Source organism: Pyrus communis, chromosome 16 (assembly GCF_041283825.1).
Source record: "Pyrus communis isolate YQ-2024b chromosome 16, ASM4128382v1, whole genome shotgun sequence".
In the NCBI taxonomy this organism is placed as follows: domain Eukaryota; kingdom Viridiplantae; phylum Streptophyta; class Magnoliopsida; order Rosales; family Rosaceae; genus Pyrus; species Pyrus communis.
Window position 1 is genome coordinate 25,052,895 of NC_142580.1, and position 27,955 is coordinate 25,080,849.

Below are 27,955 nucleotides of genomic sequence, written 5' to 3' on the forward strand. Positions count from 1 at the left end.
TGAAATTGAAATTTTTTTTGTTTGCTTTGGAATTTTCAAAAAAAATTTCCAGCCCTATAGATACATATCTTCGATCGAGAGCGATTGCTCAAATTCATTTAAATAGTACTTGAGAAGGCAACCACCACACATGTACTATTGCTGCCAGGTCGCTAGAAAATTTCAAAACGCAAATTAAGTGGTGAATATTACCTCACTCCTCTCTCTCTCTACATCTTTCTAGTGATCATCTTGCTAGTTACCTAGTCTGGTCTTGGGAGATTTTCTGGAAAACCCTTTCTTTCTCATCAACAACCATCCAGTCCTCCTAAAGATTTTCGGAAGATCGATCAGAAGCGTTCACATACATACATATGGGTGCTCCTTTGTCTGCTTGGCCTTGGGAATACCTAGGCTCCTTCAAGGTATGTACTACTTATTTTTTCCTTTAGTTTTTGTCATTCTATTCCATATTGGATTCAGATTAATTAATCGGTACTTATTCATATAGTATATATGGGATTTGGTTGAAATAATTACAGTGTGTGCTGTTCGGACCTTTGATCTGAGAAGTCTTGTATTCCAAAATCCATGAGAAAGTGGATCCGCTCACAGTCCTCACCAGTAGCTGGTGTCTTCATGTTCTCATATTGTGCGCGCTTCGAGCCCTAACTCACCAGCTATGGACTAGGTACACCAGCATGCTTTTCCTCACAAGAAATCGCCGGATCATCCAACAGGGCGTTGATTTCAAGCAGATTGACAAAGAATGGCACTGGTAATTCATTCATCCATACCATCTTTTGCCTTAATTACTTATTATAATTTATAAAATTTGATCCTTTTGATTAAGGGTTCAATAGAGATAAAAGTCATATTTTAAGTTTAATAACTACTTTTTCTTTTTTCTTTTTCTTTTTTTTTTTTCAAAAGTTTAATAATTAATTAGATTTTGATCTGTTATTTTTTATGTTTGTTTTGTAGGGATAATTTCATAATTCTTCAAGTGATAATTGCGTCCATTGTCTGCTGTTTGCTTCCGTCGCTTGTGCAGAAGCTTCCCTTGTGGAGTACAATAGGATTTATTGCCACTCTGGTACTGCACGTGGGAGTTTCAGAGCCTTTATATTATTGGCTTCACAGACGTTTTCACAGCAACAGCTACTTTTTTGACAATTAGCATTCACTTCGCCATACATCTCCCGTACCACAGCCCAGTACAGGTTGTTGGTACATCATTAATAATATTAACTACTTACTACCAAACCTTTCTATCATTCTGATCAACTTGTCCCGTTACCATATCGTCTTCATTCATTTTTCCCAAATGTCTACTCTACCTCGAGTAATCTCGGATGTTTTAATCGTTTAATTTTTGTTTAAAAATACAAAAAATATAATATAATAACTAAAACATTCAGGGTACGAGAGCAGCTTAGTTTTTTTGGATTGTGCTATTAACGTACATTTTTTTATTTCTTGCACATTTCTTTTAATTTCTAGTAATCAGATTAAATGAATAGAATAATATAAATAGATAAAAGTTAACAAGGACATGGGAGACATAAAAAATGATGTGTGAAAAGTATTACTTTTTTTTTTTTTTGCTCCCAAGTGCTTTATTAATTTATTTCATTTGGAGTTGTATCAATAATTTTTTTATCATAATATTTTTTGTGTGCAGCTGGAAATGCAACCCTATTGGAGCATCTGATATTGAGCATAATTATTGGAGTTCCAGTTTGTGGTACGAGTCTGATGGGTTGTGGATCAGTGTGCACCATCTATGGCTACGTTTTGGTTTTTGATTTTCTGAGATGTTTGGGGCATTCCAATGTTGAGGTCATTCCTCATCTACTCTTTGAGAAAAACCCCTTCCTCGGATATCTTCTCTATACTCCAACGTGAGCAATTACCTACTACATCTCTCTCTCTCTCTCTCTCTCTCTCTCTGAGATTGATAGATTGATACACAAATATATTAAGGGGATAAGAATGTGTGTACTCTGCCAAAAACAAATAATTAATCCATAAATAACATTCTTTTTTTAACAAACCATATTAATCAATACTAAAGGAGGATAGGGGTGGGCTTAACTTCACAATGGGGTAACACTAATGTGGTTCAAATTCTCTTTTGCTGAGAATCGAACATAAAATCTCTCACTTGCAATGAAAAAGAATACTACCAGACCGTAGTAAAATATCAATAAGCTAAATATAACATAGTTTTGTACTCCAACTTTTACCCAAAGAAGAAGCCTAATCACACTGCGTTCGTACTTATGTACTATTGCCACTAGAGGAAAGAAAATGAATAACTTTACGTAATAAATGAGTTTGATTTCTAATTATTGTGATACGAATACAAAAATATATACAGTATTTTCAAGTAGTTGTTGTGTTTAACAAAACTCTTGGTTGATTTGTTTTGTTTTCCTCTTGATGGTATATGGACATGCAGATACCACAGCCTGCACGATACTGAAATGGACACCAACTTCTGCCTTTTCATGCCTCTCTTTGATGCACTGGGGAAGACACTAAAAGCAAAATCACAGGGACTACACAAAAAGATTAGCTTAAATGCATGTGGGTACGGGGAATTATTTAACAGCTAACTTTAATATCCCAAATTTAAAGTTATTCATATGATTAGTAGTTAGGGTAAGATTTTCAGTAAATAATAGTGGTGAATGCAGGTAAAAATGGCAAGCCACCGTATTTCGTTTTCCTCGTACATGTGGTTGATTTGTCGTCGTCTTTGCACGTGCCGTTTGTCTTACGATCATTCTCATCGGTACCATTCCCAATGAGATTCTTCCTAGTGTTTGCTTGGCCTTCAAGCATGGTAACCATGCTAGCAATGTGGGCATGGGCTAAAACTTTCCTAGTTTCATTTTACAACCTCAGAGGCCGCTTGCACCAGACATGGGGTTGTGCCTCGATACGGCTTTCAGGTTTGCCCTCCTATATATATACATATAAAACTTTTTGTTATAATCCAATGTGCTTTCTTGTCAATTGTGCATACTCTGAATCTGAACTATTTATAAGCTTGAATCTTACTTGAACGCGTTGTTTATATAAACATTAGCCAAGCTAGTCTATAACTACTGCATAAGTTTATTTACATACTTTAACTTGGATGAATTTGTGGTTTACTTTACAGTACGTTTTACCATTTGCTCTAGAAGGCATCAATAATCAAATAGAGCAAGCAATCCTTATAGCTGACAGGATGGGGGTCAAGGTCATCAGCCTTGCAGCACTGAATAAGGTTGGTATCTCATTCCTTTCCTATTTATTAACTCCCTTTTTTTTTCTTTTTTTTTTATTTGGGAAGTGACAAATTCAATCCGTTTCTGATTATGGTTGTTGGCCGTACCAATATTAATTTTGAAAGAAACGATAGGTAGGTAAAATTTCAGTTGAATTAGAGAGAGTTTTAACCATCAGGGATGTTAAACTATGGCATGGAATCATTATCATGCTATATTAAAACTCAAACACCCCACACCAACTGCATGCACATGTTTTCTGCAGCGTTTTGGGTCATGCACATAGCATTCGTATTTAAGACTCGATCAACCAAGTGCACTGAATGTGAAAACTCAAAATTCTATAATGCTTTGAAATTTGAGATTTTCTGGGTGTTTTAACCATCAAATTTTGAATTTTTTTCTCTACATTTAAAACACTCTTAAGTATGCCATATTTCGGGGTACCATAGAAAATTCCCTAAAAACTAGAACTACACTTAGGTAATCCACCAACTAAGTGCCACCATATGGCACTACCGTACCGTATTGATCTAGCATTTGTGCACAAGATGAACTAGTTATCGGTTTATTAGTACTTTTCTTCTTTAAATGTTGAAGAAAATCTCAAGTTCGAATAGCCATTATCAAAGTAAAAATGGTTCCTTTGGGCATGATTAATTAAAGGGGATTATATGCCTAAAAGTCTTGTTATGTTGGAATTAAAGTATACAAAAAAGAGAGACAATATAGATATTGGGTGGAGAAATCTAAGTATCTATCTAAATATCTTCCTTCTTATTAGAGTGCTATCTATAGACATATGATTCATTATATGGGAATTTCGCATGTAATTGCTAGTGAACAATATAATGACCATGTTATACATCTAGGTCATTAATCAAATAATTCACAATAAAATGTTGAACAAACTCACAAAAACGCTTTTCTCAATAAGCAATACGGGTATCCAAGGTCAATTTTAACTAAATGGTCTGGGGACCAATTTTCGATGTGAGCAATCCTTGCAAGGACCTACACAATGCATTATGTTGAGACCTCAAAATATGTCCGTAGAAATTTGTAAAAATTCTACACATCATTTGTGGATGTTGAATAGCGAAGATAGTCATTCTATAATTTGATCAATAAACTTTGGATCATGATAAGCATACACTACTTTTATGATTATGCGATAAACTCATAAAGAAAGTAGGAACTTCTTTGAAAATATAAATTGAACAGAATTAAAATACAAAAGACAATTAACGGATTCATATTAACATAAGAAAATTGAATAAAACAAAATGATCAACATAATGAAAATTGTTGAAAAATTAATAGAATAAAATAAAGTGGCAAGCAATTGAGAGAGAACTCTACCGTTACTTGTTTACTAAACTCAAGAGGTGCATTTTTGCTCACACACATTAACTTTGGTGTATACTCATCATATACCTTATTAGTTATTATGTGTCTCATCTTCTAACCCTAGTAAACTTGTTAATTAATATATTTTTTTAAATTTTTAAAACTAAATTAAACATGATTAAATAAATAAACTCAATCCCATAAACTTTTCAACTTCCCCAACCAGCCAACCCCCACCCACCCACGCCACCCTTTCAATCTTCTTGTTCAGAAGCCATGGCGGATCAGCCACTTCTGTCGTCCGCCCTCTGGCCTCCGCCATCCCTCTTATTTCACTGTAACTCTAATTTATTTTATAAAGAAAACTCAACAAATGTCCTCGCCAAGAAAATATATCCCAACTGGCAAAAAATTTCAAATTTGTGTGTGCACAGAAATGTCCTCACCAAGAAAGAGAAAGGGCTGGTTCTTTAGGTGAGGCTGCTATCGAATTTCATGGCTGCAATGGTGCAGTCGTCGTAGTTGTCTCCAGCTGTTGTTGTATGGTCTTCGATTATTGAGTCGACGATCATATAGTCACAGTGGAAGAAAAGGTAAAAACAATGTTCCCATCGTCATCATCGAATCTTTGGCCGTGGGTGGGTGGGTGTTCATGGGGTTGCTGGGTGGAGAAGTTGAAACGCTGGAGGGGTTTGGATTTTTATTTTTATTTTAAAGGCTTAAAATTAGTTTCAAATTTTGAAAAAAATATATTTAATTAACAAGTTTACTAGGGTTAAAAATAGGACACATGACAGCTAATAAAGTGTGTGGTGAGCATACACCAAAATTAATATGGGTGAGCAAAAATGCACCCAAACTCAAGGGCAAGAGACAAAAACTCAAGCACTAATAATAGAACATAATGATTTTCCATCTGTATCAGGAAACAAGTCCGAAATACCAAAGTGGTTTGTACCTATCGAGTGCGAAATTATAGGAGAATGTAAAATTGTCTCAACCACTTTTCTATTGCCTTTATAATTCAAGACTTTGTTAAAAAAATCCACCTAATATGTTGGTGTGTGGCAAAACTACACTCAATGCCATGCATATAGAAAAATTAATCCACCAAAAATTAGTTTTTGTTGTTTATGCAAAAATCGAGACTTCAAGCTCTCAATTATTCATGAGAAAAGAACTCCAGGTTCCTATTCGATTAAGAAAGTTTGGTTCTGATTTAATTATTTATCATTTAGGATGTCTAATTACATTCCTGGTCACGAGACAAAACAGTTTCTTATCATTGTTGGAAAAATACATCCTCAAGGTTGGTTGTTCCACCGAGTCCGACATTCGTATTCTCATTTGAGTTATAGATGCAATGAGCTATAGGCTCCCAACTGCGTGAATATAAACTTTTAAATTCATGATACGGAACTGTAAGCCTCCCACACATCGTTGGATGAGAATCAAAAATCAACAAACTGAAATTCGATTCTTATTAAAAGATGAGAGTTAGAGGGACTACAGGTCTTGATCTTTTAACCAATATTTTGATAGAAAACATCATAAATATATATATATATATATATATATATATATATATGTGGCCTTTCGTGGAGATTAAAGCCGTGTAAAAACATAAGAAATTGTGATGTAAAAGAGGCATCTTTATACCATATGCATAAGAGATACGAGATATGTTGACTCGTACATAAGCCTTCGTGATCAGTTCATACTAGTTGAAAATATATTTAGACCATTTCCAAAGGAAACGTTAAATTATAACAATCAATTGAATTATAATTGATGACTGATGTGACACTCTAAAATTTTATGTCAAATTTTGTACTTCCCCACCCCAATTGTCAAATGTTGTATCTTATTAATATAACACTTTAAATGATTCTGCTTATTAAAAAAATGTTGAAACAAAATTTTTGTTGTTTGAAATGTTAATAGAATAAGGGATCCACCATTAAAACTAATTAAAAATAAATTTGACGTTGATCACAAATTGACTTTTATTCACAAAAGCTTCAAATCTAGTCGGTAAATAGCACTTCGTTTGGAAGGATTTATGATGTCAAATATTCACAATAGCATCTGCAACTAAGATTTTATATCTCATTTAAAGATGTTCTTAAACGTCACATATCATGAATTGAAAACTACTCTTTTGCTTTAATAGTATCATTCCAAGAAAAGAAAAAAAAGAAAGAAAAAAAAAATACCTGCACAATATTTGGCATGGTGGAAAGCCAAAAGTCATGGTCCGTTGAATGTATGTAATCAACTAATAAGTAATTTGTTAATATTAAGTAATAGATAATCAGCATGAGTAGCATAGTGGTGACATGAAATCAAGGCAATAGGATTTGGAACGTATGGCATATAAATGAAACAGCATATCAAGAGTTTGATAATAATAGAAGAAAGAATGCTTTCCAATATGATTTGTATTCTTCTCATTTAGAGTTATATATACAATCATATACAATCCTAACATAATAAGGAAAGAGTAAATACAATTGATTACAAGAATATATGTCGCACATGCCCAACTTATCTAGAAACCTCGAGAACTTGTTGCTAGAAACCCCCTTAGTGAGAATGTCCACTACTTGGTCTTCAGTTCTTATGGAAGGAACCTCAATTACCTTACCATCCAACTTTTCCTTAATAAAGAACCTATCAACCACCACATGCTTGGTTCGATCATGTTGCATTGGATTATGAGCAATATCACGAGCCGCTTTATTGTCACAGAATAACTTCATCGGCTGAGTATGTTTGACCTCCAAATCTTGTAACAGAAACTTAAGCCATAAGATATCACAAATACCAAGTGCCATACCGCTGTATTCAACTTTTGCGCTCGACCTTGCTATTACATTTTGCTTCTTGCTTCTCCACATTACTAGATTTCCCCCAACAAAGTTGAAATATTCGGATGTTGAGTGCCTATCATCCATTGATCTTGCCCAGTCAACGTCCATATATCCCTTAACTCTGAAATGCCCATTTTTTCAAAACAGAATTCCTTTACCCGGACTTTCTTTCAAGTAACTAATTATTCTCATAACAACACTCATATGTTGTTCTCCTGGATTGTGCATATATTGACTAACTACACTTATATGAGCAAGATCAGGCCTAGCATGAGCCAAATACATTAATCTTCCCACTAACTTTTGGTACCTCCCTTTATCAACCAGTACCTAGTTTTGATCAACACATATCTTCATCCCTTCTACCAATGGAATAATAACTAGTTTGCATTTCGACATACCGGTTTCTTCCAACAAGTCAAGAATGTACTTCCTTTCTGGTAGAAATATCCCAGACTTGCATCTTGACACTTCAATCCTAAGGAAATATTTTAATGAACCGAGATTTTTCATTTCAAATTTCGTGGATAAATATTTTTGCAAGGTCGCTTGCTCAACAGGATCGTTACGGGCAACCACCATATCATCCACATATACAATGAAAGATATAATATTTTCGTTCTGGCCTTTTAGGAATAATGTGTGATCCCAATTACTCTCCTGTAACCGAATGCTCTCATGGACTTAGTGAACCTACCAAACCAAGCTCTCGGAGACTGCTTCAATCCCTACAATGACTTCCTGAGCCTACATATCTTGTGTTTTCGCATGCCCGAATCATTACACAATGGTGGAACGTCCATGTAAATCTCCTCGGTTAGATCTCTATGGATGAACACATTTTTTACATCGAATTGTTGCAACAACCAATCTAGGTTCGCTGGTAAAGACAGTAGGACACGAACTGTATTGATCTTAGCCACTGGTGCGAGTGTATCCATGTAGTAGATGCCATATTTCTGTGTATACCCCTTCGCCACCAATCTCGTTTTAAAGCGATCCACCATTTCATCCGCTTTGTATTTCACTGTATAGACACATTTGCATCCCACATGTTTCTTTCTGGCTGGTAAGTCTGTTATTTCCCAAGTAGCAATCTTCTTCAAGGATCTCAATTCCTCGTTCATTGCATCCTTCCAACGGGAATCCACTAAGGCTTCTTGCACATTGTTAGGAATAGCTACAGTAGACAATTGATGTACAAATGACTTATTTGATTCAGACAGGTGATGGGTAGACACATAATTATTTAATGGGTATCTCACTCTTGAATCGGAACTTGGTTCACTCACATAATACTTGTGTTCACACTTAGGATCCGCCTCATAAGTGGGTTTAGGAATACCTTGGTTAATACGCTCGAAAAGAGGACGAAGTGGAGGTGCATCCAGTGTAGAAGACGATTGGTTATGCATATTAACAAGAGATGAGTTCATATTCTAACCTGAGACAACTTCTAAGGCATAATCACGAGCTAGCTGTTGTTGCTTGGTTTCATTTAAAACCATGGGCTAAAACTCCTCAAGCAGAGAACTTATGGGCATGTCTTCCTCCCGAGGTTAAAGGGCCAGTTCTTGGTTCGTTAGCTGCTATTCAGTGGTTCGATCAGTAGGCTGCTATTCAATCAGTTGTTGGTTAGTGGGCTGCTGTTTAGTGGCCTGCTGATCACCAAAGGTCGTGGGCTCCAAATGTGGTAACTGCTTTTCATGTAGCTCATTTCTGGCCGTAGGGAAATAATAAAAAAATTGAACTTCATCACCTCGATACTCCTGTTGAAGTAAAGACGCATAGGAACTCAAGAACATTTCCTTCTCATGGAAAATCATATCCGGAGTGATAAACATCTTCTTAGTCGAAGGATGATAACAACGATATCCCTTTGGGTTAAAGGCATGACCCAAAAACACGCAACTATGGGTGGGCAAACGGGTATAGGAACCGCAGGTCGGGGTGGGTATAGGCCAGTTCTAATTTTTTAATAAGAGAAACTGGGCGAGCGGGGTGGGGAGGGCAGGCTTTGAAATTTTAAAGGCGGGCTAGTTCCAGATATATAGGAAAACGGGGCTTCGGATTGGCCCATTTGTAATTGTAATGGACGGCCCAGCAACCTTAAGTCCTCAACAATATCGCCTCTACAACTGATTCTCTTGCCCTCTTACTTTATAAGTCTAGAGTCTGTCTCTCAGACTTTAGCTAACACACTTTTTTTTTTCTCTCTCTCTCTCTATCTCTCTATCTTTCACTCCCAATCGGAAATGGATATGATCCCCACCACTCGCCAGACCCAAAAAATCCCACCCAAACCTGATTACTCAACGGTAGTCATCCACGACAACGATGACTCCGAGTTCGATCGACAAAGCAAGCATAAGAGCTCTAACTTGGAACTCGACCTCTACACTGCTATGGTCTATAAGGGTAATGCCGATAAAGACGAAGACAATGATGCCTCTCTCCCTCCGTTTCTCAAACGCATCCCCAAGAACATCGGCAGCAGAGCCGCAATTGATTACTTTAAGACTGAAAATGAAGATGAAAATGGCAACGATTTTGGCACAATGATCATCAAGCCCAATCAAAACTAAACCACGAGGAGGTCGTGTGACTTTAAGCAAGCATCGTTCGATGATGATAAAGATAGTAATGGGTTCTCGACCTTTGTGGTGAGGCCATCGAGTGAAAGAGTCGGTCAGCGGGACCGTGATGAAAAGGATGAGCAATGGCGCTAGTTCGAGATGAGTAAGGCAGTGGTGAGTATGGAGGTTGAATTGAACATGAAAATCCAACTTCGAATTCTCCACTGCCTCGCGAGCTTGCCACTCGCTGTTCAACCCAACGATTAGCTCGTGAAATCGCTTCGATGAAATCTCGGCAGGCGACAGAGTCTTTATCACTATCGGTACCAGAATTGCTCCTCATTCTGCTTTAATCTCAGTATGCCCAAAATAAAAAAAAAAATTTTAAAAATAAATAAATAAATAAAATCAGTAATTAGACCCGTGGACCCGCCTCGAATCAAACGGGCCAAGTTAGGTCCAATTCCCAAACTCAAAATCCCTTTACCTGGCCCAACCCACCCCGTTACATTTTAAAATGGGTAGGGTTAGGTTCCTCCAAATTTGGGCCCAGTTTGACCCGTGCCCAGCCCTACATGCAATGAAGGGCCCGAGGCTCAAGTTTACTTTTCCGTTGGGGAGAATAAATGTGAACAAAAGCAACACGCTCTAAGACCCACGGGGGAAAAATCAAAATTGGCTGGCAACTAGTCTGAGCCATGAGGGCCTGAAATAGTGTCTGGAAGTCGAAAGTGCGAGAAGGAAGACGATTAATAAGATACGTTGCGGATGTAAGTGCTTCACCCTAATAATTTAGAGGACGATGTGCCTCAATAAGCGAGGCACAAACCACTTCTAACAAGTATCTATTTTTCCATTCGGCAACCCCATTCTGTTGAGGGGTATACAGGCACATGGTCTGATGAACAATACCATGCATACAAAGGAAGGAATGAAGTTTCATATTAACATATGATGTGAGAATTACTTGACACTCAAATTAAACCCTCGTTTGACAATTGTAGTAGAATGGATAAGTGAGGGATCGTTCTAGACCGGGGATTAGGAGGGCTTGCTAAAACCTTCTAAATTGACTTAAAAACATAAAAACACAATATAAAACACTATTTAATGCTCGAAGAAAGCAAAACTAAAAATAAGGAAGATTAAGACTAAGACTTCAACGAAATAGGGGGGAATTGGATTTGGACGAATTTAAACTAAAATGAATACTTGGAAACAAAACAAATTGTAAATATGGATTTGACGGAAATGAATGGATGGGAAGCTAGCTAAGGGTTCTTTCTCTACACATGATATTTATGCATATGAATCAATTTCCAGTTATTCCTTCATTGAATTATGAACGACAATGCCCCAAATTAACCGTGACATCACTAGTTAACCCTCAGATTTTCCTTATATTATTGGATTGGATGGCATCATTCGACAACCCAAAACATTCTCAAAAGTTCCCTACATGCCATCATAATAGAGATACAATCGAAGATCATTAAGAATAATGAAAACCATAAGCATTGACAAAGCATTTGCAACTATGACATCATGTTACTCATGCTAAGAATTAAACTTAACGCGATCGTGACAAGCGACCTTCACTACTTTCAAGTATAAGTTAGTAACGATTATGTGAAACCTTCTTAAACTTTAGCCACATATTCATGCATGCTAATTAAGTGTCGACCCTCAATCAACAAACACAAATAAGTTAATCATCAAATAGTTAAGCCAATTGCATTCATGAATCAAGAGTTCATAACCGGAATTCATCAATTCATATCACATAAATAATCATGGTATTGAAATCACCCCTAGCCAAAAAGGGTTTAGTTCCTCATAACTTTGAAATCAAAGAAACACCTAAACATTCCAACAACTCAAACTTGAATTGTATGAACGTTTAGGCACTCTTCTCTTCCATTCCTCATATTACAAAACAAAGAGAATTGAATTTAAACATTGAAATCAAAGAAACGCGTAAACATTCCAACAACTCAAACGTGAATTGTATGAACGTTTAGGCCCTCTTCTCTTCGTCTTCGTTGTAGCACAAGGACTAAGGGATGTTGTTGGTGTGTTGAATGGATTGGGGGATTATGGAAATGGAAGAAATGGAGGAGAAAGGGAAGGGAATGGTGCAGAAAATGGAGAGACTTTTGGCTAGGGAGAAGATGGAAGTGTTTGTGGTGTGTTGTGTATGAAAAATGAGATGTTCTTGAATGAATGAATGCAATGGTATTTATAGGAGTAGTGGAGGGAACATATGGCTATGTCATTTGTAGGTGAAGTAGGTGGATGTTGTAGGTGAAGTAGGTGGATGTTAGGTGAAGTAGGTGGATGTTGTAGGTGAAGTAGGTGGATGTTGTAGGTGGATGTTGTAGGTGATTATGAGTGATAAGTGATAAGTGTATGATATGTTAAGTGATAAGTGAATGATTATGATAAGTGATAAATGAATGTATGATATGATAAGTGGTGAATGATATGTGGTGTGTGATAAGCGATATGTGATAAGTGATTGAGTGTATGATATGATAAGTGGTGAATGATATGTGATAAGTGATATGTGTTAAGTGATATGTGGTGTATGATATGTGATAGTGTGGAATGTTGGAATGTTATGCACGGCTAAGGATAAAGGAAAGGTTTAAATGTCCTAAAACTAAAGGGAACAAGGTTCCAACACTTTGGTCTTTAATTAGGTCTTCAATTTCGTCCAACACTTTGGTCTTTAATTAGGTCTTCAATTTCGTCCAACACTTTGGCTTCAAGCATAAGCTATCCGTCCTTAGCCCAAAAGTGCTCCAAAAGTCTCCAAAATGCATCTTTTTGCTCCTTTAGCCCTTTGGACCTACAAACACACGAAAATAGCTTAAAGTACTAAAATAACTAAAGAAACATAACGTAAATGCACGAGAACAAGCTATTTAAGTCGCATGAATATGCTCCTATCAAATACCCCCACACTTATCTTTTGCTAGTCCTCGAGCAAAACAAAACAAAAGAACACGAAACTAGACAAAACGAACAAAACACAACCTACACCTTCCAATAATCGTCTCACGGATTTCCAATGCACAAGACAAGTTAAAAATCATTATTCCCATAGATTTTAGTCATCTTCACACTTGAATACATTCTTAATCATAGTCACCACATACTATTTCACAATTAAGCATTTAAAACCATGTTTTGAATGTAGTAACATGCCTTAGAGAATTTGCTCAAATCCTTACAAGATATGCTCTCGTTTTTCACACAGATTTTCTGACTACACACCCTAAACTAGTTATATGTGAGAAGATTGATGTAATCATAAAAACAAACACTCACATATATGTATTTCAAAGGAAGCAATTTCTGGAGTTAATAAGCATGTTTAGATATGATCTCATGAATGGAATGCTACTATTTAGACGCGAGAACCAGTGATACCATAAGCTCATACCAAGTTCAAACTCCACAAATTGAAATACACAACACTCAAGATAGAAGTCAAGGGTTGTAACGGGGCTTGGGGTATGTGGATAACAAAGAAGGGATATGGAAAACAAAGGTTTTTAAAGAAATAATGAGCAAAGCATTTGAATCAACTTAGAATTCACTTTTGAATGAAAACTCAACTTTTGAACAAAAAGGGAGAATTTAGACAATTTACACCCAGAATTGGTGTTTTGGAACCTTTCTTCAATCACTTATTCTTTCATTTTTTTTCTTTTCTCTTTTTTTTTTTTTTTCTTTTTTTTTTTTTTTTTTGAATCTCAAAACATCAACACTTAAACATTCTCTCCCCCACACTTATTTTCTTTCATAATGTAACTCAAAAGGAATTCAATTAAGTCATGCTCACTATCTTTTAAGAACAAGGGTGGGGATTGTCCTAAACTAGGCTAGGTGAGGAAAATGTGGGTAAACAAAGAATAAAGGCTAAACAAGGCTCAACGGGGTTAAAACTTACAACATATACGAAGTATGGGAAGTAAGGCTATTTGGCTATGGTGGTGGTCACTACACAACTTCTTCTTGAATATGTGTTATGCAAATCAATAACATGCTTTGAATGAAATGGGCATGAGTTCTAGCATTTGGAACTATATGATAAAACGCCTTCTAAGTAGTAACCAAGCAAAGAATAATGAGATCATGCAACGACTTTAGAAAACAAGAAATCACAGATTATACTCTCCAACGAACGTTATAGGCTCAAGTCTCTCAGGGTTGTAGCGTTTGTTTGAGTTCCTTCCTTCAAGCATGTTACAAAAACGAATTTTTCTTTTATGATTGCATGTGAAGTCATACATTATAACCATAACCAAGCATATACCAAGAGTAAATCAAACTTTTCTCTATGTTTATAACTCTTTCTAACCGTCATGCAATTATAAACCAAATCCTTATCATTGTGTTGGAAGGTACCCTAAGACACAAACACACAAAAACGACTTTTAAAACAACTCTTTTTGGGTTTTTCAAAACAATTTTTCAAATTTTTATGGGATTTTCGAATTATAAAACAAAACACACTAAAACACTCTAAAACAACTTAAAAACACCTTAAAACAGCAAGGAACAACATTTGAAGTTATGGGTGATAAAATCCCACGAATTTGCATTAAATAAACTTAGTTACCCCTCCACACTTAAATCAAACATTGTCCTCAATGTTTTAAGCATATGGTTCACACAAAACATAAGTAAACACACAAAAAAACATTTAAACATACTAAACATGGCAGAATGTAATTAACAAAGAGAAGAGTTTAGGGACGCAAATCTGGTTATGGAGTGTAAATTCCCTCTTCTCCTTGGTGATTGCATTGAGGCTTTGATCTTTGTGATTCCACAGGCTTACTCTTGAACTGGTTTCCGCCCATCGTTGATTTTCCTTTGTGCTACTTCTTGAATTGGGCAGCAGGATGGTTCTTTTGGTCTCCCCCGAAGGTCTGAGCTTATCCCTTTTATCTGTTTCTTTGTTCAATCTGTGCAGGAGTGGTCCCTTCTCTGGAAGTGTATCAACCGTTGAAGATGACTACTCGAGAGCAACGCTAGGTAAGCAATCAGGAATAGGTTCCAGGCAGTTGGCTCCAGATCGGAAGACTGACTCCAAGTGCCGGCTGATTGCTTCTTTTACTTTGCCATGCGAGTAAGAACAAGGACAAAGAAAAAGACAGGGAAAGAGCATGATATGAGATACTTTTGCTTTTGACCTTGATGATATGAGATACCTTTGCTTTTGAAGAAGCGGTGAATGAATCAGCACATGTATTTGTTGTGCTGTTTCCTCCTGGGTCATCTGTACTCCAGACATCTGGTATCATCTTTGGGGAAGAAGAAAGAATTTAGTATTTCGAAAGGCTTTGCTGGGAGTGCACCCTCAGAGGTGAGGGAGAGTTGGGCATTTTCTTCAGGTTTGCCCTGCCATAAAAGACGAAGGTCGACATATATAGAGATAATAGCAAGTGGTGGTACTTTTTACCTTTGTCGACAAACGTTTTGATCCCGCAACTCTGGCTTTTTTGAAATAGTGGCGCCTCTTCGATTTTTGAATACGCCTCTTCGATTTCTGAGCAGGCGCCCTTTCGATTTCTGAGCGACACGTGGTAGTGCAGATGCGGCTCCTTTTGACAAAGCTGCACGCGTCTTCTGAAAAGCAGAGAAAGCGTCGCCGAACTTTGCGCTTGTCGGCTAAAGATGTGTAGTTGTGATGATGGCCGCCACGTGTTGTCTGAAAAGAAGAAATCTTTTGACAAAGTTGAACGCGCCTTCTGAAAAGCCGAGAAAGCGTCGCCTAAATTACGCCGGAAATTCCGGCTTTTTGAATTGGTGGACGCGTCGCCTTGGCTTTTTTATTGAGCTATCGATCACCACAACAAACACACTCTGAAGATTTCCCATTCTTGAAAATCGACTCCGGCCCTGTGAAATTTAACTCCATCCCTTCTCCTTGAACACTTTTGAAAAATGGCAAACTCATCGAACCTTAGCTTGGAATTGAGCCTTAGCAGTGATACGGGCGCGCCGCGTCAAGGTAACGTATGGCGCCCTTCTTTCTTTTCTTCTAACGGTCCTCTCACAGGTGAAGACTCCGTGATGCAGGACGCCACAACAGCTACAATAGTAGCTAGGAACCTCCTCACTCCGAAAGATAGTAGGCTGCTGTCAGGACGGTCCGATGAGTTGGCCGTTCAAGAGTCCCTCGCACTTAGTGTTCAGTGTGCGAGTTCTGTGTCCAACATGGGCCAACGCCTGCTTGCCCGCTCCCGTCAGGTGGAATCATTGATGGCAGAGGTGGAAAGTCTCAAGCAGGAGATCCAGCAGCTGAAGTATGAGAATAGAAGTTTGCACGTGCTTGCAAACAACTATTCGACGGGCATGAAGAGGAAGCTTGTTGAGCTGCAAGAATCTGAGGGTCGAATTCACTGTGACCGTCAAAGGCTTGCGTCTTATCTCCAGAGGCACCTTTTTCCTGGGTCATCCAGCGCTTGGCCAAGTATTGAAGCCTGGAATGCTCTAGCTCCGATGCCTCCCGCTCCGATGCCTTCCGCTTCGATGCTTCCCGCTTCTATGCCTTCTGCTTCTATGCCTTCCGCTTCTGCGCCTCGTAGTGGGGCTTCATGTAAACAACCTTTGTGAAGCTCCACCTTTCTCCATGTTTAGTATCTTTTTTTTTTTTTTTTTTTTTTTTATAAATAAAATCAAACGGCATGGAATTTATCTTTGAATGGGCGGTGATACTTGAAATGATCCGGTAATAGTTTAAATTCCAGATTGGATGCCTGAATCATTAACCACATGTTAGTATAAAAGAAAATTGAAATTCGGGGAGGCGGCTTACCTGTGTGCTCCAAAATGAACTCCAGAATAAACACCCCTTCGAAAGTTATGACTTGTCCCGTGTCATAAAATCCAACTTCCTTGGGAATTGTGGTTTCAAATATGTCCTCTTTGATGCCTTCTACATCTTCTCCAGCCACTACCTTCTCTTGAATCATTCTTCTTGGTGTACAAAGTCCTTTGAAGAATTCAACACCATCTAAAACTTGTTGTGTTGCACCAAGAATTTGAATAGCATTTTGCACCTTTGGGAAGGCTTCCACGATGTCCTTTTTACTCTCTTCTTGGTTGGGAATCAAAAACCTGCTAGGAAAAGGGACATTGGGTGGAATAACATCAGAATAACATGGAATTGGGACGTCCTTACTGGTGGTGGGTGGTTTAGAGGGCTTAGGGGGTTGCGGCAAGGGTTGTTCTACCCTTGCCGTGTGCATGTCTTCTTCCTCCTCCTCAATTAGCAGCTCTTCATCCACTTCTAGGCTATGTTTGGACATTTTTAGGTCAGCTCCAACCTCCATAACACTTCCCAAAGTGATAGCATTATGGATTTCAAAATCTTCCTTCGAGTTTTCAATAGTTGAGTTGGAAAGTTCACTTTGCTCTTGAATTTGTTTCATGAACTCCATAATCTGCCCAAATTGCTCGTCCAATTTACCCAACTTCTTGTCTTGATTTTGTTCGTCCTGCGTCAAAGAGGTTAGTAATTGAAAATTTTTATCATTATCCATGGACATACTTGAACTTGATTGGAATTGTTGTGGGGGAGGTTGTGGTGGCTGCATAGGTGTTGTATTGAACTCCTCATATGGTTGCCAATATGCTTCTTGTTGAGCCTCCTTGGCTTGATTTTGTGACCCCTGCGCCAAAGAATTTATTTCATTAAGAATTTGAATATAATCTATTGGCGAACTTGAATTTAATTGAGCATATTGCATATGAAGTTGTGGTGGCTGCATAGGTCTTGAATAGAACTCCTCATATGGTTGCCAATATGCTTCACGTTGAACTTGTTGATCTTCCCACCATATAGAGTTTGAATGATCCCTCGAATCTTTTTGTGGACATTGATTGGCTTGAAATCCTTGCCTATATGAAGCACCAAATGTAGGGACACTCTGCATTGTGGTCCTTTCGGCATACGGCGACAATTTAGAAGTAAGATTTGCCAATTGAGCTTGAATGCTAGCAAAATCCATATCTTACTTCTCTAGTACCTAAAATCAAAGAAAGAGAACTAAATCAAATATCAAAAGTAACAACAAACAAAGAAAACAACACTAAGTTAGAAACTAAAACGAAAACAACTAAACCAAAAAAAAGAAAAGAACCAAGGGATTAGCAAAGTTGCTAATCCCCGGCAACGGCGCCAAAATTTGATGTGAGAATTACTTGACACTCAAATTAAACCCTCGTTTGACAATTGTAGTAGAATGGATAAGTGAGGGATCGTTCTAGACCGGGGATTAGGAGGGCTTGCTAAAACCTTCTAAATTGACTTAAAAACATAAAAACACAATATAAAACACTATTTAATGCTCGAAGAAAGCAAAACTAAAAATAAGGAAGATTAAGACTAAGACTTCAACGAAATAGGGGGGAATTGGATTTGGACGAATTTAAACTAAAATGAATACTTGGAAACAAAACAAATTGTAAATATGGATTTGACGGAAATGAATGGATGGGAAGCTAGCTAAGGGTTCTTTCTCTACACATGATATTTATGCATATGAATCAATTTCCAGTTATTCCTTCATTGAATTATGAACGACAATGCCCCAAATTAACCGTGACATCACTAGTTAACCCTCAGATTTTCCTTATATTATTGGATTGGATGGCATCATTCGACAACCCAAAACATTCTCAAAAGTTCCCTACATGCCATCATAATAGAGATACAATCGAAGATCATTAAGAATAATGAAAACCATAAGCATTGACAAAGCATTTGCAACTATGACATCATGTTACTCATGCTAAGAATTAAACTTAACGCGATCGTGACAAGCGACCTTCACTACTTTCAAGTATAAGTTAGTAACGATTATGTGAAACCTTCTTAAACTTTAGCCACATATTCATGCATGCTAATTAAGTGTCGACCCTCAATCAACAAACACAAATAAGTTAATCATCAAATAGTTAAGCCAATTGCATTCATGAATCAAGAGTTCATAACCGGAATTCATCAATTCATATCACATAAATAATCATGGTATTGAAATCACCCCTAGCCAAAAAGGGTTTAGTTCCTCATAACTTTGAAATCAAAGAAACACCTAAACATTCCAACAACTCAAACTTGAATTGTATGAACGTTTAGGCACTCTTCTCTTCCATTCCTCATATTACAAAACAAAGAGAATTGAATTTAAACATTGAAATCAAAGAAACGCGTAAACATTCCAACAACTCAAACGTGAATTGTATGAACGTTTAGGCCCTCTTCTCTTCGTCTTCGTTGTAGCACAAGGACTAAGGGATGTTGTTGGTGTGTTGAATGGATTGGGGGATTATGGAAATGGAAGAAATGGAGGAGAAAGGGAAGGGAATGGTGCAGAAAATGGAGAGACTTTTGGCTAGGGAGAAGATGGAAGTGTTTGTGGTGTGTTGTGTATGAAAAATGAGATGTTCTTGAATGAATGAATGCAATGGTATTTATAGGAGTAGTGGAGGGAACATATGGCTATGTCATTTGTAGGTGAAGTAGGTGGATGTTGTAGGTGAAGTAGGTGGATGTTAGGTGAAGTAGGTGGATGTTGTAGGTGAAGTAGGTGGATGTTGTAGGTGGATGTTGTAGGTGATTATGAGTGATAAGTGATAAGTGTATGATATGTTAAGTGATAAGTGAATGATTATGATAAGTGATAAATGAATGTATGATATGATAAGTGGTGAATGATATGTGGTGTGTGATAAGCGATATGTGATAAGTGATTGAGTGTATGATATGATAAGTGGTGAATGATATGTGATAAGTGATATGTGTTAAGTGATATGTGGTGTATGATATGTGATAGTGTGGAATGTTGAAATGTTATGCACGGCTAAGGATAAAGGAAAGGTTTAAATGTCCTAAAACTAAAGGGAACAAGGTTCTAACACTTTGGTCTTTAATTAGGTCTTCAATTTCGTCCAACACTTTGGTCTTTAATTAGGTCTTCAATTTCGTCCAACACTTTGGCTTCAAGCATAAGCTATCCGTCCTTAGCCCAAAAGTGCTCCAAAAGTCTCCAAAATGCATCTTTTTGCTCCTTTAGCCCTTTGGACCTACAAACACACGAAAATAGCTTAAAGTACTAAAATAACTAAAGAAACATAACGTAAATGCACGAGAACAAGCTATTTAAGTCGCATGAATATGCTCCTATCAACATACTCTTCGCTATTGTCACCTAAGAAAACCTGGATAGTAATGTTGTATTGCACACCAACCATTTTATGGATCTTTTGAAAGGTTGAACTAACTTTATGTTTTGACTTTAACAAACTAACCCAAGTCATTCCTGTACAATCATCAATAAAAGTGACAAACTAGTGAACACCACCAAGAGTAGCTATTTTCGAAGGACCACACACATCAGAATGCACAATCATAAACGGAACGGAACTTTTATTTAAACTTGGAGGAAAAGAAGTTCGATGGCTTTTAGCCATATCACAAACATCACACTTAAACTGAGAAACATCGTTCTTAACAAACAAACTAGAAAATAACTTATGCAGATAACCAAAAGAAGCATGCCTAAGGCGTCAGTGCCACATCCAGATGTCCGACACTATATTAGTATCCCTTTAAGAATCCTATACAGAAAAAGCTTGAGTCAATAGGCCAAAACTACTTGTAGTCAACTCTAAGTAATAAAGCTTCCCTTGTCTAATACCATAACCAATCGTCTTCCGCATCCGGATGTCCTTAAAAACACAAAAATAGGGCACAAAAAATAACCAATGTAAAGCAATGGTTATTTGGGCAACGGATAACAAATTATAATTTAAAGAGGGAACCGCAAGAACAGTTTCAAGTTTCATGGTATCAAAAAGAGCAACCGTGCCTTCCCTGATAACCGAGGTGGCATCCCATTAGCAACATTAACCATGGTTTGTGTGGTGCTTTTAAGGGATGAAACTTGTCTAGAATCACAAGTCGTATGTTCAGTAGCTCCAAAATGAATTATCTTATTCGTAACAGGAGTGGAAATATTTAGTGATTTAACATCACTACTACTTGTCATAGCAATCATGGCAGAGGCCTTGTTCGCTATTTGATCTGCATCATTCTTGGTTTCTGTAATGGAGGCTCGGGATTTGGTGCAACGAGGATCACGGGTCTTATCCTAATTCTCAAGCTATCCAATCAGCTCAAAACAGCGACTCTTCGAGTGTCTTATCATGCCACAGTGTGGGCACTTACCTTGGGGATGGTCTCAACTTGTTTGGCAAGGGCAAGTTTGTCCTTGCTAGTTTTGTGACCCAGCTCAGTTTGACCAAGAGGAAGATCCACGTGTCTTTGCTACCATGGCAGCAGGTTCATTCTTGTTAACTTCCATCTTCATTGCTTCCTTTCGATTGGGTTCACGATGAACATAGCTATAAGAAGCCTGAAGCCTAAATGGGGGATCCTTCCACAACACTTCTCCATGAACCTAATCAAACACATCATCGAGGCCACCAAGAAACGCATAGACTCGTTGTTTTTCAATGGATTTGTGAAACATTTGAATGTCGTTCTCACACTCCATGGACACCTTATTAAAGTGATCCATTCCTGGAAAATCTTAGTTAGTTCCCTGAAATAAGTAGCTAAAGTCGACCATTCTGACAAAGATGTGATGCCTTCTGATTCAAAGAATATATTTGTGCCTCGTCGTTCTCATCAAAGTAGGCTGCCTTAAGAGTGTCCCAAATCTCCTTCGAAGTAAATAACTGAATGTACCGTTTCATAATCTCCGGCTTCATTGAAGACAATAGCCAACTCTTAATTCTTTAATTCTCAGAGAACAATCATCGTATTTAGGATCGTCTTCGTTAGGTGTCTTGATAGACCCACGAAGGTACCCTATCTTCTTCCTTCCAGCTATATGGATTTAAATGAGAAGAGCCCATAAATCATAGTTTTTCTCATCAAATACCATACTTAGGTTGAAACTAGAATTACCCGACTACACCATAATTGGAGCTGCAATAGAAACAATCGCAGAACCAGTCGTCTTTTCCTCAGTCATATGTCTTGATATTGGTATAACTCAGAACTTGCAACGTGCAACGTTGTGATGGGAATCTAGAACAAGGGAACAGACTAACAGAAAACTGGGCAGTAACGACTCTAAGTCGCTTGCTCCAATAAATCAGGGACATGTAACAACTTGAACAACAACGACTTTAAGTTGCTTGCTATTTATGTCGAAATAGAGGCACAACGAAAGTATGCTGAGCACGGCAATACCAAACCAATTAGGGCTCGGTTTTTTTCCCTAACTCAACTCTGGTGCCAAGAAGAAAGAATGATTTCCAATATGATTTGTATTCTTCTCATTCAGAAGTATATACACTACTAAGAATAACTGCTTGGGCGACGAAGGGGCAAGCGTCGGGCAAAGGCCAATACCATCGTTGGAAACATTGGGCGGCGAAGAAAACGTCGTGCAAATTCTGTCATGCAAAACTCGTGATGTCAGACGTTGTGCGATGGAGGAAAGTGTCACACCAAATGAAGGTTGCGCATCATAATTGATGGTTGTTGCGCATGATCAACCGGTGAAACTGGGGTTCGACCCCCAGATTGTTGCATGATGGACATAGGGGTTTGGACCCTAAACTCTTGTGCGACGAGCATAGAGACCGTTGTAATAAGATTTTAAAATTAGTTTTTAAAATAATTTTTATTTATTCATTATTTTTTTATTATGTTTTTCCTTTTAAATGTTAATAATGTACACACAATGGAAAAAAGTATTTTTAAATTTGAAAACAATTTAAAACAAAACTAAAATTGGTAGTCATCCATGTCATAATCGCCTGTTGGTGGTGTTACTACTGTGGCTTGGAGCTGGGAGATTTTTTTCTGGAGGTGGTTCAATGTTAGGGAACTAAATGCCAGAGATTTGAAGTATGCGACGAATTTGGTTCATCAAATTCGTTTGGGCCGCAATCTAAGATTGCTGGGTGGCAATACGCTCCTTCAGGTCGAACACTTTAGATGTTAGCATTTCGACATCTCCTGTTCTCCGCCTAGATGATGAGGCAGACGGATCCCGAAGGTAGGTTTTCCCATGCCCTCGGTGAACATTCCCATGCCTACGATCGAGGGTCTAATCGAGTGTGTTTGTCATGATCTCAAAATTGACATCCTCATAGGGAAACACCTCTTCGATTGGCCTTCTCCACCATGGTGGACTAGAAAAATGAAATAAACAAATTAATTTGAATACACATGTAATTAATATTAATACTAATTAAATATTAAAAATTTGAAATAACTTACATGAAGTTGCACCATTAGCTCATCCCCAGGCCGAACATACACCTCATTGAACATGTCAATCTTAGGAAACTTTGACCCCCCTGCAAAAATTTAAAAATTATTAGCATAGATTACCAATTATGTAATAGAGAGTAAAAAGAATGAAACTTAAAATAAATATACAATTGCCTTACGTCGCTACTCCAACCTATAAGAGAAGTGTCGTGAGCCGGAGCAGTGAAAAAGTTTCTTCTTCGATCGATTGATCGAGTTTGCCTTCATTTTTTTCTGTTGAATTTAAAAAACGTGTTAGTTTAGATATTTATAACAAATTAATGAAAAAAATTAACATATTGTTTAAAAATATAAATATTTTGATTAAATATTGTTGAAATATATATTATACTTACGAGGTATTTCTCGTCTTGAAAATGGCCATAGAGCTACTCCCATTCATCTCAACAGTCCACCAACTTTATAGGGCACCCAACTGCTAGAGTGCCCTCCGGACCGTCATATAGCTCATAATGCTTGTGGAGGTCGCTCTTGCATTGGGTGAACCTACCGGCACAAAGCTTGTTGATGTACTAGGTTTGATTGGCATGCAGGTCCTTGAGGTCATAATAATGCTACAAAACTCAACAAATAAATAGTAGTTAAAATTTATAATATTTGTATACTTTAATAAATTTAGTATTTGAGGTTGAAAATACTTACTGATAATTCATGAAGAATGGCTTCCTTGACTTCATGTCGGACAGCTTTCCATGACTCCCATAGGAGTGGGCAATGATTCCTGATCATCGACCCAATGTCGCTAGCAAACACACTATGTTGCTCCTTTGTTGCAGCCACACGATGTCGAGGATCCCACATAATGGTGATCTTCTCGGTCGTGGTGCGAGTGGTCTGTGAAGTCTTTAGCAGTCCGCAAGGGCCCTTGTTTTTAAGTAAACATTCGACGAATTCTATTTTCTACCGAAAATTTGGCCGAACCTCCAAACAATATAATAACAAAAACAACACATCCACCCAACAATTCAAACAATTTATACCAATTGGGGACATTAAAACAAAATTTACAACTTGTTGATATGACTTTACATTGGGAGTCTGCAACAACTTTTGGCTTCCAAGGCCAGGTGTGCCAACTTAAATCGTTTACAGTAAAGTGGCCATTTAATAAAGGTTTTCTCGTCAATTGTGAATAAAAATCCACATGTCAGCTCCAAAATTTTCTGAATTATTTTTTGCTCCACAAATAGTAAGACTAATATGTCCTCTTTTGTATTAATTAATTTAGTATTCCCGCGGCCCATTTCTACACCCACTCCTATTTTCTTTTCTATTTTCTTTTTGTAATTTCTCTTTTATATAACTTCCATGCATAACATGTATAAAAGTGGCCAGTTTCCTAACTACAAAATATTATTTTAATATTTGGGTGGTATTAGATATTTTAAATTCGTGCATGAAGGAATGCACATTTTACATCATATAAATTTTTATTATAACTATTAATCAAATTATGACTTGAATATCACAATATTTAGCGCACAATATTAGTGCACAAATTTAGTGTATAATATTATTTGTGATATTTCACCAAATTTACCTATTTTTCAAGGTAGCATGAAGTTATGTTTAATGGAGTGCTGCTCTCCTAAGGTCCTCATTTTGAGGATTTGTGAGGACCAAAAACATACTAGCTATAAAATTATATTAGTTCAGATCTAAAATCTTAAAATATTTGACAACTTAATAAAGCAAAACAAGAAAATGAGTTTTCTAATGATTCATAGATTTTAAGTTGGTTTTGCTTTATTAAATGTCAAATATTTTAAGTCTTTAAATTTAAATTTGTAACAGTCCGTTCCCAATTTTACGGTTTTTATAATTTTAATAAGTGAATTTATGAAAATGCCATTCGAGGCAAATGCATTGACTTTGTTTGACCACCTTGTCGTGTCATGTAAGATCTATTTTCTTGGGGTATTCTCGTAGTATTCGTTTCTAGGAATGCGTGAGCGCAAATAGAATGTGATTCGAAATTATAACGAAGATTTTATGAGGTTTTGAACGTCGAGGATATTTTGGTAAATTGATAATTAATTGGACTTGTGATATTTTTGTCTAACTATTAGGTGACTGCCACGTGGGCACCCAAAAATTCTAGAACTCTCTCTCCTCCCTTTTCTCTCCCGTTCTCTCTTTCTCTCGAGAATTCTCTCACTCCCTCTCGGCTCTCCCTTTCTTCCCATGAAACAAACCACCACTACACCAAAATTTTGGCTTGTTGAACACCAAAACCACCATTATCTGCATGCCCTCACCACCATAAACTCCGTTGTGATTTTTATTTCATTGAAAACGAACCCGAAACACGAGTTCGAAGAACAAGATTTTGGGCCGAGACTTCTAGGCATGATTCAGACAATTTTCAGCCATCTTTTGAACTCAAAACATGTATAAATCGATTCTTGTCATTGATTAGGTAAATTTTCATGTTTGGATCGCGTGATTGGGGTTGAAAAATGAGAAAGTTATAACGATTTAAGGTTTGCCCAGTTTCCAACGAACTCAGGACCTTCCAGACCATTTTTCCAGCCAAACCATGGCGATTTAGCCATCAGGAAAGGTACCACTCTATTTGTCTCGTTCCAAAATATGATTTTCGTTTTTGAATCACTGAATTTAGTTGAGTATTGACAAAGTTATGGACGTTTAAAGGTTGCCCAGAAATTCCGGCAAGAACCCAGTTTTTTTTTTTTCCGCGGACAGCCATCTTTCAGTCCATTTTCTGGCCACCCCCGGTCACCGTTTGGACTCCAAGCAAGTATAATCTTGTTTTACACTTCTCTAACTTCGTTTTGGTATATCATGGGTTGAATTTGGTTAAGAAACGAGTGAGATATGGAGTTCTAAAGATTGCCATAAAATCTGCAAAATTTGTAGAATCCGGCTACCGGAGAGGTTGAAGAAGAGGAATATTCTTTGGAATATTCCCTGCATTGACTGTTGACTTTTGTTGATTCTTTACGGGTTTTGACTCAGAATCTAACTTAGGGTAATTCGATGTTTTGAATCCATTTTTAACATTCATTTAATGAAATTCTAATGTTTTAATGTAGTTTCATAGTTGATCGGCTAATTGACCGCCACATGGATTTGTGAGTGGCGGAGATCCAACCGTCGGATCATGGTAAGATTTTAGTATGTTATTCTAGAAGCATAACGTGGATCTTTATCGGAAATCCAAGATGCGGATCTTCTGAAACGAGTTACGTAGGATTATGGACCCTACCGTCGACCTTTGACTAACGGTTGACTTTTGATCAATGGCTCACAAATCATTCTAGAACGTCCGGGGATGTGTTTTATGTAAGTTACGAGTTCTATCGATAAGAATTCTGAGATGTGACTGAATATTTGTTCTAGGTGACGATCGTTCATGATGTCTTGATATTTGTGCTAGGGAATTGTAGCGCGGACTCCAGGTGAGTGGGTCTTTTCCTTTTTATAGTGTGTGTGTGTGTGTGTGTGTGTGTGTGTGTGTGTGTCTAAATGATAGTTTCCACAAATGCTTTTGAATTGATTCATGCACTTCATGCCATGTCTAAAATGTGTGATATTTTAAGTATTGCATTATTATAAATCGTGAATTATATCATTTGATATTGTGAAGGCCTAGGTAAACTTCAGGTGAGTATATTGTGATGGTATTGGTTGCATTGCACATTGTTATGCATAGATACATTTAGAGCTCATCATGGCTGTACCCCAGTATTAGTGCTTCCGCTTGAGGTTAGGGCGTAGTCCTTCACGTGATGTTCAGCTCCTGCACCGCACGCTCACCTTGGATCCAAGTCAGCCCTATCGTATAGATCACAATAGGTGGTTCCAACTCGTAGGTGACTCGCGATTATTCGCACATCCTTCACTTGATCGTAGCACTTGAGCGTACATATTACACCCAACCCTATCGTACAGACCACACTAGGTGGTTCCGACTCGTGTGCTAGCATATATTGATGAGTTATAGCTCCAGTCGTGCAGGTCACATTTGATGACTCCAACTGGCATATTACTTTATATTGATTTCACCTGGCTTACACCTTTTAATGCGGAAACGTTATGACATGGCATACTTCAGTTTTCACTGGTGTTGTGCATTGGTTTTCCATGCGTATGTAGTATTATTTTCTGGAAACTATACGGGTTTTATAGTGAGGGGTTATAACATTTTCAAAAGGTTTTTATTAAAACTTTATTTTTAGGCCTACTCACCCTTATTCTTCACCCCTCCAGGTTTTAGCTGCTAAACGTTTATATCGACAAGGATTCTTGACGAATCTCACTATAGGTGGCTACCTCTGAGGGTATAATTCTTACCCACTTTACTGTACTGTACTTATGCTCAGTCGTCGTGTGTGAAATAGGTTTATTCCTGCTCATCACGCACTCTTGTATTTAGACACTTTTAAGTTTAAATTTATTCACATTTTCCATATCACTATACTTTATGGCTTCGTCACCTTCCAAGTGTTGGCCAGCATATCTCGATTCAGAGTCCTAGTGGACATTTCGAATTAAAAT

At 37.5% G+C, this 27,955-nt stretch overlaps 2 pseudogenes across 1 annotated transcript; one reads left to right on the top strand and one right to left on the bottom strand.

Annotated features, from left to right (window-relative positions):
• The first annotated feature begins 207 nt into the window (after positions 1-207).
• On the top strand, positions 208-27,877 carry LOC137732865 (very-long-chain aldehyde decarbonylase CER3-like; annotated as a pseudogene). Its single transcript, XR_015958030.1, has 8 exons — positions 208-404; positions 522-757; positions 964-1,202; positions 1,664-1,883; positions 2,444-2,571; positions 2,682-2,939; positions 3,152-3,259; positions 27,668-27,877. The product of XR_015958030.1 is annotated as a very-long-chain aldehyde decarbonylase CER3-like (transcript).
• On the bottom strand, positions 20,892-22,121 carry LOC148690184 (uncharacterized; annotated as a pseudogene).
• Positions 27,878-27,955: the final 78 nt, after the last annotated feature.